A 12152-nucleotide genomic window follows, 5' to 3' on the forward strand; every position below is an offset into this window, starting at 1 on the left:
CTAATGTACTGTAGATCAGTCAGCAAGATATTTGGGTATATTATTTATGTCACTAATGATGCCATCCTATATGGTATCTAAAAGACGACTGATACACTTCCCATAACAATTCAAGAAAATGCCTTTTAGCAGTCATAGAAGGGAAAATATGATGCCTTTTTAGAAAGTATTGCTTGAAAATGTGCCAAAAATGTGAAACTAGAGTAATTTTTCTAAATTTAATTTCTTTATAAATGTAGATAATCTGGGGGATTGCACAAAATAAATGATAGCATTGCATTTGTGAAAAACTGGTTTTCTCCAACAACATTTAACATTTTGTGTCCCACAAGTATGGCTATAACTGGAGATCTTGTAAGGAAGATTCAACATTCTTTGACGGCCGGACTGTATCCTGAGGTGTTTCAGGCCAGATGCCATGCAATCATTGAAAAGATTCAGCAGTTCTTAAACTAGATTGATCTCATAATGAGCTTCTAAAAGACCCTCTTTAGCCCAGTAGGCCCTCAAATACAAAACTGCCAAGTAAGGGATTCTTTTAGAACTGTATAGAAGTCAACTTTACTAATATAGTCTTTTCTAATTCTTCCTTCCTTTCCCTTTACGCACCTGAAGGTGCATAGGGAGCCTTAGAAATTGCTTTTTCTTTCAAAGATTTTAGCAGAGTAATTCAAAATATTCATACAGATGTAAGAATATTTCTGCACATGCAAAGGCATGGATAAAATATATTCTCCTCTGTTTTTTCATTAGGGCTTTTCATCAGACTTCATACTTTCATCCAGAAGTTATGCTTCCAAATAATTATGGCTGCATCATTTGCAGGAATAAAAGAAGAATGATAAACCTTCATTACAATTTTAGGATTTTTTTTACCAGCAATCACGCCTTGGTGGAACAAAGAGAGAAGAGAATATATTATTGGTTATGACATAAGTTATCAAAAGACTTGCAATAGCGAATTTCTTTTAAAAATTGCATAAGCAGACTGAAAAATGTGTTTTCCTTCTCACTGAAATTTTGAAAGTGTTTTTCAGATGAAATAATAATTTATTGAGAAAATATTAATTACTTGATTATTTTAATATTTTAGCACTAATTTACAGCCTGAAATGAAAATCTCAAGGAGGGGAAAGGGATCTGAGCCCTACTGAGATAAGACTATGCTTGATTTTGAGAATGTTGTTTGAGGCATCCATCGATTTCAGTCTTCAGTCAGCTAAAGAAGTCAACAGTATGCTGTTTCCTTGAATAAATCCACTGGATGGACTGATCTCCTGGAACACTGAGTCAGAAGGAACTGGTTTTCTTGTCTCCAGAATGAAAGTGTAGAAGCTTGGTAAGCTATTTTCACCTAATAGAAAAACAGTAAAATAACCTAACCTGTCTAAATGCTGAGTAGAGAAGGGTATGAATGATATACAAACATCATTGCCTGAACCGGCTAACACTCACTATAAACAGCATTTCGTTTTCTCTCTGGAACGTTTAGTAGGAGAACAACTCCGCAAGTTCACAAGCTTTAACACAAGAATAATGTGCTAATTATTTTATTTTTATTTATTTTATCTGGAATCAAGTGAGCGTTTATGGCTTGCTTTGTTTTTTTTCATTAGCTGAAAATCTGTGCAACCTTTTTACATTCTTCTGCTGTGTGAAGCATGAGAAAGAAAACAGTAGATAGAGCTTTTGTTTAATATATGGCTGTAGAACACAGAATTCCTATTTAATTCTAGCATTTGATAAATATTGTAATGGTTATTACTCATTAAAAATTATAATAGTGCAGGAAACATCTTGATTAGCAGTTTTTAATAATATATTTGTAAATATGGATAATTTACAGTACACTTAAACTCCTTTGAATTATCCAAAAGGCTTCAGGCTGTGTTGCGAAATTATCTGAAATTAAAAGTTCTGAAAAGTTTTCAACTTATAAAGATATTAAAATGTTGAAATGTTTTCTTTTACATTTATATCCAAATGAAACTATGATATTTTTATGTCATACTCATGCTATTCTGGTTCCTAAATGACTATTAACTTTCTACAGGAACGTGTTTTAAGTTAGAGCTGTCAAGTATAAGCTCTCTTAGCAGCAATTAGAACTATCTCTTTGTTCTAGAATGTATAAAATTTTGCTTAGTGGGATAGCTTGCGAGAAGAAAGACATGACTAAGAAAAGTAACAGATTTCCATTGTGTTGTTTGGTCAGGTGAAACTCCGTTCTTCTCCAGGAAATTGTACACGAAGAGTAGATAATACAATCTGAAGAGAAACTGAATGCTGTTTTGAGAACAATTCTTGAGCTAGGTGAATGTAAGGCAACACTAGATAGAAGAGGCTGTGTTAAACATTGATGAAATATGGTGCCAGGTGTTTTCCTCCTTGGCATATGTGGGATTTGGGGATGAAAAAGATAAATAGAAGTGCTTTTGTTTGTCATTTCTTTATTTTTATATAAATTACAGAAACGGTCACCACCTCAGTTGAACTGTCATTTCAGCTCTGTGTTGCAAGGCAAAGCTCCAAACATGCAGTGGTTGCCATGCCCAGTGGAAGAGGAATTGAGTGGAAATTGGGGTGTCAATGCTTTCAGGCTCTTCCTGCATTTGCTTCCCCACATGCCGTGGAAGTACTAAGTGAGTGCCATAAAAACTTGCCTTGCTAATATCTGCTTTTGGAAGTAAGTTTTGAGGCAGAAAGGAAAATCAAAAATAAATCACTTGAAATAATTTGCTGTTGATTGTCCTTGACACAATTATACCCCAGTGGCATAAGACAAATTGGGGTGCTAAATTCTGTCTTCTTCTACAAGATTCAAAGGGTAAAGTCAGTATCATACTGATTTAAGAATAATCACAATCTTTTAATCTGAAGGCAGAAAGCCTATTTAACATAATATGCCTACCACAGGTAACCCATCAAAGTACTTCATGGGAAGTCAAAGAGAAATTAATTTGCCTCAATGGCCAGTGCTCAAAATGATAAATCCAAAAGAGAAAAACACAGAAAAAAAAGAATTAGTGAGGCTTCAAATTCAGAAGAAAACAAGAAGACTGGAAGTAACTAGAGGCTGCCTAAGGCAACAATTGAAAACAATCAGAGAGAAAATATTCATGGAAATGTGAAGTATAATTCTGACTTACAGAGACAAATAGTAATGTTAATCAAATTGCTGAGGTAAGCATCAAAATGCCATCTATATTTTTGAACATCCTTGAGATTTTGCTTTTAGATTAACTAACTTGTCTAAACACAGAAAAAGGTAAAAGTCATGTGTGAGATATGTCATATCACTTCTCTGAATACTACCGTAAAATTGAATAAAACTGCAAAATCAAAATCAATACAGAAAATATGACCAAGGAAATGAAATAGAGGTCAATAGCAAATTATTTTACTTAGTATATATGTGTATCTTTCTTAAGCCTTTGTGTAATTTGAAGATTTGAATAGACTTGTGAATTCTTGCTTTGTAATCTCTATAATTCTGTTGTTTAACTAAACGTAGTAAATTACTTAGCTGTCACACTAACTTTCATGTACTTTACAACTGTTGCCATTCTATGCTAAAGATTAAACAAAGCTTTTTTAATTTCATCTTTCAAAAGCAGGTATCTGTTTTCTCTAGAATTAGGACATTCTGGGTCATGAGACACCTGATTTTTGATCTTCTTAAAGATGGCTGAAGACTTGAGCGGCTGCTTTGGAACAGGTGAAACAATATGAGTTCAGGTGCCCAGCATCTGAAAAAAAAGCTCTGTGAAGCTGGTCTGGTTCTCACTTTCCCAGGAAATACTCAGCTATCCTAAGATGACCCTGTCCAACAGACACAAAATGTTGCCATCAAGCATCAAGTCAACATGTATCAGACAACCCACAGCAGTATCAGACAAACCACAACTAGTGGAGTGCTACTGGATGGCGGCAAATGTTATATATTTCAAGTTAACGTAACATTTTCTCATTAGCCAAATATTTTTTTCTGATGGAAAAAATACTTGATTTGCCAGGAAATCTGCTTCTAGATCCACCCAGAAGCTTAAGTATTTTGTACTATTTAACATGTGAAAAATGTCAGCTGCTTCAGAAAGACTATAATGAATGAGAGGATAAGGAAAAGTGTTCAACAAGTGAAAGAAAAGATAACAGCTGGCTTTTAAAAAGTAAATAAAATGTAGGTCTATTCTTTACAAAACAAATTGGAAAATTCCTTTTAAATGCCACACTCTAGTGAAAGCATAATTTCATCCTCACTTTAAGTAGGCTGATCAAGATAATGGGTAAACAATTGCTTAGAACTGGATGGTAGATTGGAGAAAAGCAGGTAGAAATTTTAAATAAATTTACTCTTCAAAGAGTAGGATTGTTATGGTTTTAGGTCTCTAGGACAAAAAATCCCCAACCAACCCTACCCCAGACAATGCAGTCCTTGATCTCCCAATTCAGTTTTCAAAGGGAAAGTTTCATTGAAGTTGATGATTCTGGATACAGATGCATGTTCCTATATCTGCCAGGCCATGGACCTGTATGTCATGATGTGGGATTGCACATCCTGTCAAATTAATACAGGTCTTCCAACTCAATGCTCATTGCAGCTCAGCCTCTATGCAGAAAAATCATCAACTGCAAAGGGACTTTGCCTGTGTGAATATAATTTTGTGATTAAGTTTTAAAATATTTTTCCCCTCCTGTAAAACATGATTACTTAAAACGCCTCAAAAAAAGGAGGGGGGGAGTGGAACTAAAAAAAAATCACTGTGTGGTCTTGCAAAATAATCAGAAAGAGCAGCTGAAACAAGGATGAGACACTGCTCAAGTTGCACAGATGTTTGGTTTCCTTTGAGAACAAACAGTACTTTGTGGATTTCAGTCATAAGCAGATTGAAAGTCCAGCTCTGACTTTCTTCAGGAATATGTAAAAAGATATTGTTAGCAAACTCAGAAAACAGCTTGGTGTTTGTTTCTTCTGTTTTAGTTTTAGTTTTATGTATTTACATTAAAACATCAGATTTATATTGTATTGCAATTTATAAAGATTTTTAGAAAACCTGCAGCAGAAAGAGAAAATTTTTTACTTAGACATTGTTTCTTGTCTGGTATAACTGTTTTGGAGTAACTGAAAGAGAAGAGGTAATGGTAAACAAAGGCCAAAATCAAAGTTGCTCTCTCATATATATCATATTACCATTGTATTAGTGATTTAGAGATGAGCAATTACATCTTTCTAGCCTAATTGAGCGGTATAATTTTAGATGGAATTAGGATGTGGTTAAAGCAATGGAAGTGCCAAAACATAGGCATCTACCTCCAATTTAAATAATATATTAAGTCAATTTAAGACATTAACTCAACAAGAAGGCACTATTCTTCTGTAGATGTAGTGTCATGTTTGCAAGCCCATCAGTACGGATACTACTGGTGTCTTCGTGCAGCTGAAATAAATCTAGATGGGTGTGTTTAGCATCTGAGGAGTTTGTAAACCTGTTCATTGTTCTGAAAAATTTAGCTTTTTGTCCAGCCTTTGCTTTCTAGTTGCATTTCCAATATTTATGCAGGCATGTTGTTGCAACTGTGGAAAATATCCAATACAGTATTTGGACAATGCCTTTAATACCATACTTTAAATTTTGGTCAGCCCTAAATAGGTCAAGCAGCTGGACTAGGCAATCATTGTGGGAGCCTTCCCACTGAAATAGTCTAGTCTAGTCTATTAAGCATCCAATGATATAAAGGAAATTACAGCCTGTGGAACAAACCCTATTTTGTGGCAGATTAAAGTTAGTGTTTCTGCATTATTTCCTATCTGTTCACAGAACATTTTGACTATAGGGTAAAATGTAAACATTGAAAGAATGCTGAGTAAGGAAAATAGGCTCTAGAGGGACCCTTAGATTTTTTTTTTTTTTATTTTTTTTCTTTTTCTGATAGCAGATCTTCAGATAGCTTGAAGTCTCTTAAGTTTGCTCTCTGGCCTGTAAACAGCTTATTCCAGCCCTGCCTGAGCTGGCATATTGTTTTCTGTGGCTGACTATAGACATGCTCTAATTTAAAAAAGACCATTATAGAAAATGGGCATTTTTCAGTCAGGCTGGTTCTCCAACCTCATTCATATTGATGCTCCGTCAGTGCAATGAAGATAGGGTGCACTATGAAAAGGATGTGGCTTAGATCAGCACTCAGGTTTCCCCACCATCATAGTGACCCTGGACATCTCCATGCTTACGTGCTTGGTTTCCTTTTGGAGAGTGATGCTGAATGATAAGAACAAGGGGACAACAGGTTGATACAATACCACCCTACCTCCCAGGATGCTTCCGAACCTGGCAGCTGTGAAATGCTCCCATCTTCCACCACTTACACCTGCCCTGTAGACCAAGCAGTCCACAGTCATAGAGGAAATCTATGATAGAAATGGGAATGGATTGTGGGTTTTTTTCAGGTGAATAGTTCGTAACCGGTTGAGAAATTCTTCGGCAGAAGGGAATACGTAGGTGTTGCAGAGGCAATATAGCCAGCTTTACATCATCGCCCAAGCTCATAGCTGTGCTCTGGAAATCCCCAGCTGCCTGAGCAATTCCTCTCAGAGCAATCAGAATACTCTAAATTGCTTTTTAGGAGCAGAGTGGCTCTTGCTAGTCTGAAATTCAGAGTTTAATCTCTTGGTGAGTTTTGTTGTACTTAAAGGTCCCCGGATAGTCAACCTATTTCTTCTGTCTTGCAGGCTTATTCTTTACTTCTAAGAATTTTTCATACCATAACTTTCTGTATACTTTGCTTGTTTACTGTCTATATTTATATGTATTTCTTTCTTCTTTTTTTCATCTGCATGGTGTGACTATTACTTATTATATATGCTCTGATACACAAACATCCTTACTTTTTAGTATTATATAAAGTAAACAAGCAGTGGGTATAATTCCTAGCCAAAGTTTAACTTACTTATTAAAAAAGGAGTTTATGTGTCTGTGTTCAAAAGTAGTCTTCTCAGGTTTATTTTTGTGAGTGATTCTTTTTATATATTTGTGCCTAGCTAAGGCAATCTCTCATAATTATTGAAATAAATCTTCAAATACAGTCTTCCCTGTGTAAAGAAGTTTTTTGTAGCCATTCTCTGCTCAGCCACTATGTATGTGTCTACACATATTCATAAAATAAACCACTAGATTTAGAAAGTAGATTTAATGAAAGAATACAAATGTATCTTCTTTAAGATAATGCCATTTGAGATCATAAATTGATTTGAAAGGGCTGCTGGCAGCCTACTATTTAACTATATTAAGTTTGTCTCCATTAGATCGAAATGCAGGAGGCTAGATCTGTGTCTGAATGTCAGATTCCCATTCAGCAGGACAGAGACACAAAGTCTGTATGAGTAAACATGCCTATCAAAGACGAGATTATTAAACTAACAGTAACAACAAAAAAGTAGCAGCATAAAAATGTCTCCTCATAATTGCATTTAATGTCAAATCATCATGGTATTAATGGTGCTGATTATATCAGTGACATCCTGCCCTATGTTGTTTTGCTGTTCTATGTCTTGCTGAATAATGGTTGAAATATCATCATATATCATAGTCCTCAAAAGGACTCTCATTTAATAAAAGTAGGAGAAAATAGAGTTTTTACTCTTGTCAAGTTCTGTCAGCTCCAGAATGTAGATTATCCTCTGCCACAGTTTGCCCTCTCCATTTCTCTTCTTTCCAGTCAGTAGAAATATATTTTTACCTGATATAAACCAGAACAATTTCCAAAATATAATCATCTGTTTTGTTTAGAATTCCCTATGAATAATTCTTATAAATCAGTCCAAAACTTTTTACACAGAGTAAAATGTAATCCTAGTAGTAGGGCAGATGGGATGTACCAGGAGTTTAGGGAAGAAATTATTTGGAAAAGCATGGAGAAAGGAAGAGAAGTGATAAGGTTCTGATTGCAGAAGAGTGAGGGGAAAAAAAAATAGAACTTTGTATTCTTAGTTCCATTCACCTTCTTAATAGCAGCAGGTTGTTTTGGACATAGGTTTTGTACTGTACAATAGTGAAGAAAGGATGATTTCCGCTGATGACAACAGCTGGTAATTGTTCCTAGATGATGGGATGTGATGCAGTTTCTGTTACACTGACAACTTAAAACGTCTATATCGCATCCACTGTTCCTGCTTTTTTTAATTGCTATTTATGATGCTAGGCATAATTAACACCATTTTCAGAATCATTTGCCTAACTTATTAAAACTTTGTCTTCCCCCTCAGTTGTGGGTTTTTTTCATATTACTTTTTCTTCTCAACAAAGTTCTCTTCCTTTAGCATCTTTATATCTGCCTTTCTTGATGCACTCAGAGCATATGCTTCCATTCTCTTTTCTCTCCTACAGCTGCTTTCTCTGTCTGAGTCTAACTCTACTGATACAAAACAATTTTCAGACAATTTCAAGTTTACCTCAACTTGTGCATGCACCTTTTTCTATTTCTAAACCTGTATCTATGCAAATCAATTATTTAGATGGTATGGATTTGGTTCATACAAGGGACAATGAAACACTGAATTATGAAATTTAATTTTCAGTGCCCAACTTTTTTCTACAATTTATATTTGGTGCCAATGCTCCCCTATCCACCATACAGAAAGCTTAAGTAGAGTTCACAGGAGTAAAACAGCTCACTGGAAAGCCTTATCCCACTTTGGAAACCACCACTGTGGAGTTCTCTTGGCCTAACATAAGGAATTTCTTTTTCTTTCTTTTCCGTTTGACAATAAACCAACCAACGTAAAAAACCCTCCCTGCTACTAGGCTTAATTATTCCCTCGAGATTGATTTTGAATGGACACTTAAATTCTGGCATTCCAGAGGAGAAGAGAGAGTGTGGAGGACATTGGGATGGATGAAATTAAATGTGCTCTCTGCATGTTTAATTGTTTATACTATAGTTGAAGGGAACTTGCTTTTCAAATCTTGTTGAGACTTAGCATTGTGGGGGACATCAGGCTGCACTGTTGTATTAGCGCTATGAAGCCGTATTATCCATATAACTGTTGGTAAATATATGCATCATGCAGGTTTGCCTAGCTGAAATGTAGGCAGCTAGGGAATTTTTGGAGTACCTAATGAAACATTAGTGGGTTCAGTGTTTGGCAGTTGAATTAAATGATCGTTTTGTGTCCTTTCCAATTGAAATAGTCTATTTTAAAGCAGTAGAGCTACAACAGTCTATTCAGTGGTAGCTGGGACTGTAGTCCAAATGGAATGGGCACTATGGAGTCTGACCTATGTTTATTTATTTCCTTCAATGTAACTTTTAAATTAGCTTCTGAGAAGGCTGATATTTGTTTTGTTTTTCTTTTCTGTTTTTTTTTGTTTGTTTTCCTCTAAAACTGAAGTCCAAGGTTAGTTTCTATTTGTCTATGAGTTACATAATGATGAAAGCCAGACTTTCTATAAACTGCATTATATAGAAGCCATTCTGCTCTTAAACAGTTCTGATGGAAATTTAGTGATATGAGATTGCTTTATTATGGATGTAAGAGCTCGAATCCTTATGGTTTTTGTTTCTGTTAATCCTTTTTTTTTTTTTTCTGAGTACAAGGTTTCCTCCAGAAAGGGAAGCAAACCAGAAGGGTGTTACACTAGTCTCATTTCTCAGTATTTAATGATTGCCCGAGGTTAGATTTTTTTTCTGAAGTTCTTTTCTTTCTTTTTCTTAAGAGGTCCTTAAACGTCTGGAGTCTGATTTAAGACACAAGAGGTGAATAGCCTGCTCTGTTCTTAGTTTGTAGAATAAGTTATTTAGTAAATTGAACCTGGAAGTAATGAGTTGCTTCATGTCATTCTGCCTTGATTTTTAGGAGTCTCAGAAATCCCATGATCTACAGTGCACATTTTCTAATACAATATACAATCACAGGCCTTCACAGTGGTCCTTTCTTTCTTCTTGCAAGGTGTAATGCGTGATAAGTTAAAAAAAGACTTTTGTGATCTCAATTCTGATTATCTTCACTTAAATACTGTAATAAGAAACATCCTTATAAGTAAATAACTTCTTAATTCTACACCAATAATGAGAGGGTGCATAGTCCAGAACAGTCAGGTATGGTTATGTACATGAACCCAGATCTGTTAAATCACTATTCCTGCCATCCATGCAGCAGCCATTGTCACAAATAATGGCCTTGTTAGGCTTTAGCATCGGCCAAGGACCATTTGCAGTAAGCAGCTTGGATACAGCTATCTTGTTTCAGAGAATAAGTGAATTTTATGTGATGGATAAAACCAATTTATCTGTTCCCTGTCCCATCTCATTTGCAGCTATTCCCCCTACTACTACCTAAATGTAAACAGACTCCATAGAAATAATAAAATTCTTCTTGATACTGGAATTCTCTCTATTTTAAGAGCATGCATGGACAAAGTCAGAGAAAGGCCAAAGGACAACATGAAATATAAGTACCAGGGCACATAAACCATAATAAATAATAAGTGTACTAGCAGTAAAAGGCAAACTAAGGATAGTGTTGGTCTGCTGCTCAGTGGTCCATAAAGCTCATTGAATGATAATGCCAAAAAAAACTAATAAATATTTTCTTGTTCAGTCTTCGCCAACTGATGCAGTTGAACATTTTCAATATGAGTATCACAATTATTATCAACAACAAATATTTTGTACCGGATTAAAGAAAGATGAATTTGGGTACTTGAACAAGTTGTGGTTTGAATGGGCTATATTTAATAAAATTGATTCAAAGGTTTCCAAAGCAGGGTTTCAGAGGCTGACTGTTGATCTCTCAAAGATAACACGGAAAGTTCCAGAAAAGCAGAAAAAAAGTCTTTTTGCTTTAAGGGAAACTTTAAAGAGTAACAGCAAGAAAATTATAGTGCTGTCAATAAAACTTAGCTTATGACGTAATTAAACTCCTTGCCAGCACCTAGGAAAAAAGGGTAATGAATAAGAGCTAACAAGGAGTATGGAGAAGAAATCAAGTTAAATCTACTACATTATCTTTAAAGAGAAGGTAACAGGTTTTATGGATAGATAGAATTAAACGCTTTATAAGTGATATTTACAATCCATATCTCAGTAAATGCCTCTCCCAAGAAATGATATTCCATGAATTTCCAGACAAAGCATTGAAATGAACCTGTATGGCCTCTGTTTATAACCACCACAGGGTCCCTTCTCCAGCAAACTCACGTTTTGTCTTTTTGTGGAGTTATTTTGTTGTGGGTCTTGTGATGTAGATGATCCATACACATATTGTTGAAATCAGATATTAAAAATTACTTGATTCTAGCCACCCAAGATTATTAGCTTTCTTTATAATGGTGTATAAGTAATAAAAATATTTATGCAATATTTTTAGATACTTTTTTTCATAATTATGAATACCAAAAGCTTTTTAAAGCCAGATTTCCTTATTCTAATAACCAAGGCTCAGGGAAACCACACTGTTAATGATTAAATATAAAGTGTTAGCAACAGTTCACTTACGTGTTTAATGATATGTGAGGTTTGATGTAGATGCACTAAGGGGAAGGTTTTCAGCCCAGAGTTTGATGACCATCAAGATTTCGGTCAAGAGGCTAAATTATTGTTGAGGAGAAAGTAGTCTTTTAAATGTAAAATGTGATGTTTTAAAGACATAATTTACATGTTATCTACTTATTAGTTAATCTGAAACTGTTAAAGGAATTTTTCCAAAGGTTCATATTTTTTCTCAGGAAAGCAGGGCTAAAAGTACATTTATATTGCCAATGGTTATTCAAAAGAGTCCTCTTGGTAAAATAAAAGTCATATGAAAAGAATTTGAAAAAAAACTAACACAGTTTCGCATAACAAGCCTTAGAATGAAGATTTTAAGTTAAATTTCAAATACATATTTTATAATTAATTTAGGAAATATTCCTGTAATTGACTTTTTATTGTACTTGTGTCAGTTCAGATAGAAAGAAATTTCATACACTATTATTGAATCCAGTACCATGCAGGCATTAAATATACATTTAAAAAATTAAGTAACTAATATTATTTCAATGCTGAATCAATGTGTTCAGCTATTTACATCAGATTTTTCTGGAGAAAGTTCAAATCTGAATCCCAGTGTAAATATAGCAGGCCTTTTATTAGTGATTGATATTTTGACATCTATTGCA

At 34.7% G+C, this 12152-nt stretch overlaps 1 long non-coding RNA gene across 1 annotated transcript; it reads left to right on the top strand.

The window, feature by feature from the left end:
- Positions 1 to 961: 961 nt before the first annotated feature.
- LOC128852070 (uncharacterized) lies at positions 962 to 4805 on the top strand. The gene is made up of 3 exons (XR_008449680.1): positions 962 to 1339; positions 2472 to 2642; positions 3635 to 4805. It is a non-coding gene; the product is annotated as an uncharacterized LOC128852070 (long non-coding RNA).
- Positions 4806 to 12152: the final 7347 nt, after the last annotated feature.

The sequence above is a fragment of the Cuculus canorus genome, chromosome 4 (genome assembly GCF_017976375.1).
Source record: "Cuculus canorus isolate bCucCan1 chromosome 4, bCucCan1.pri, whole genome shotgun sequence".
In the NCBI taxonomy this organism is placed as follows: domain Eukaryota; kingdom Metazoa; phylum Chordata; class Aves; order Cuculiformes; family Cuculidae; genus Cuculus; species Cuculus canorus.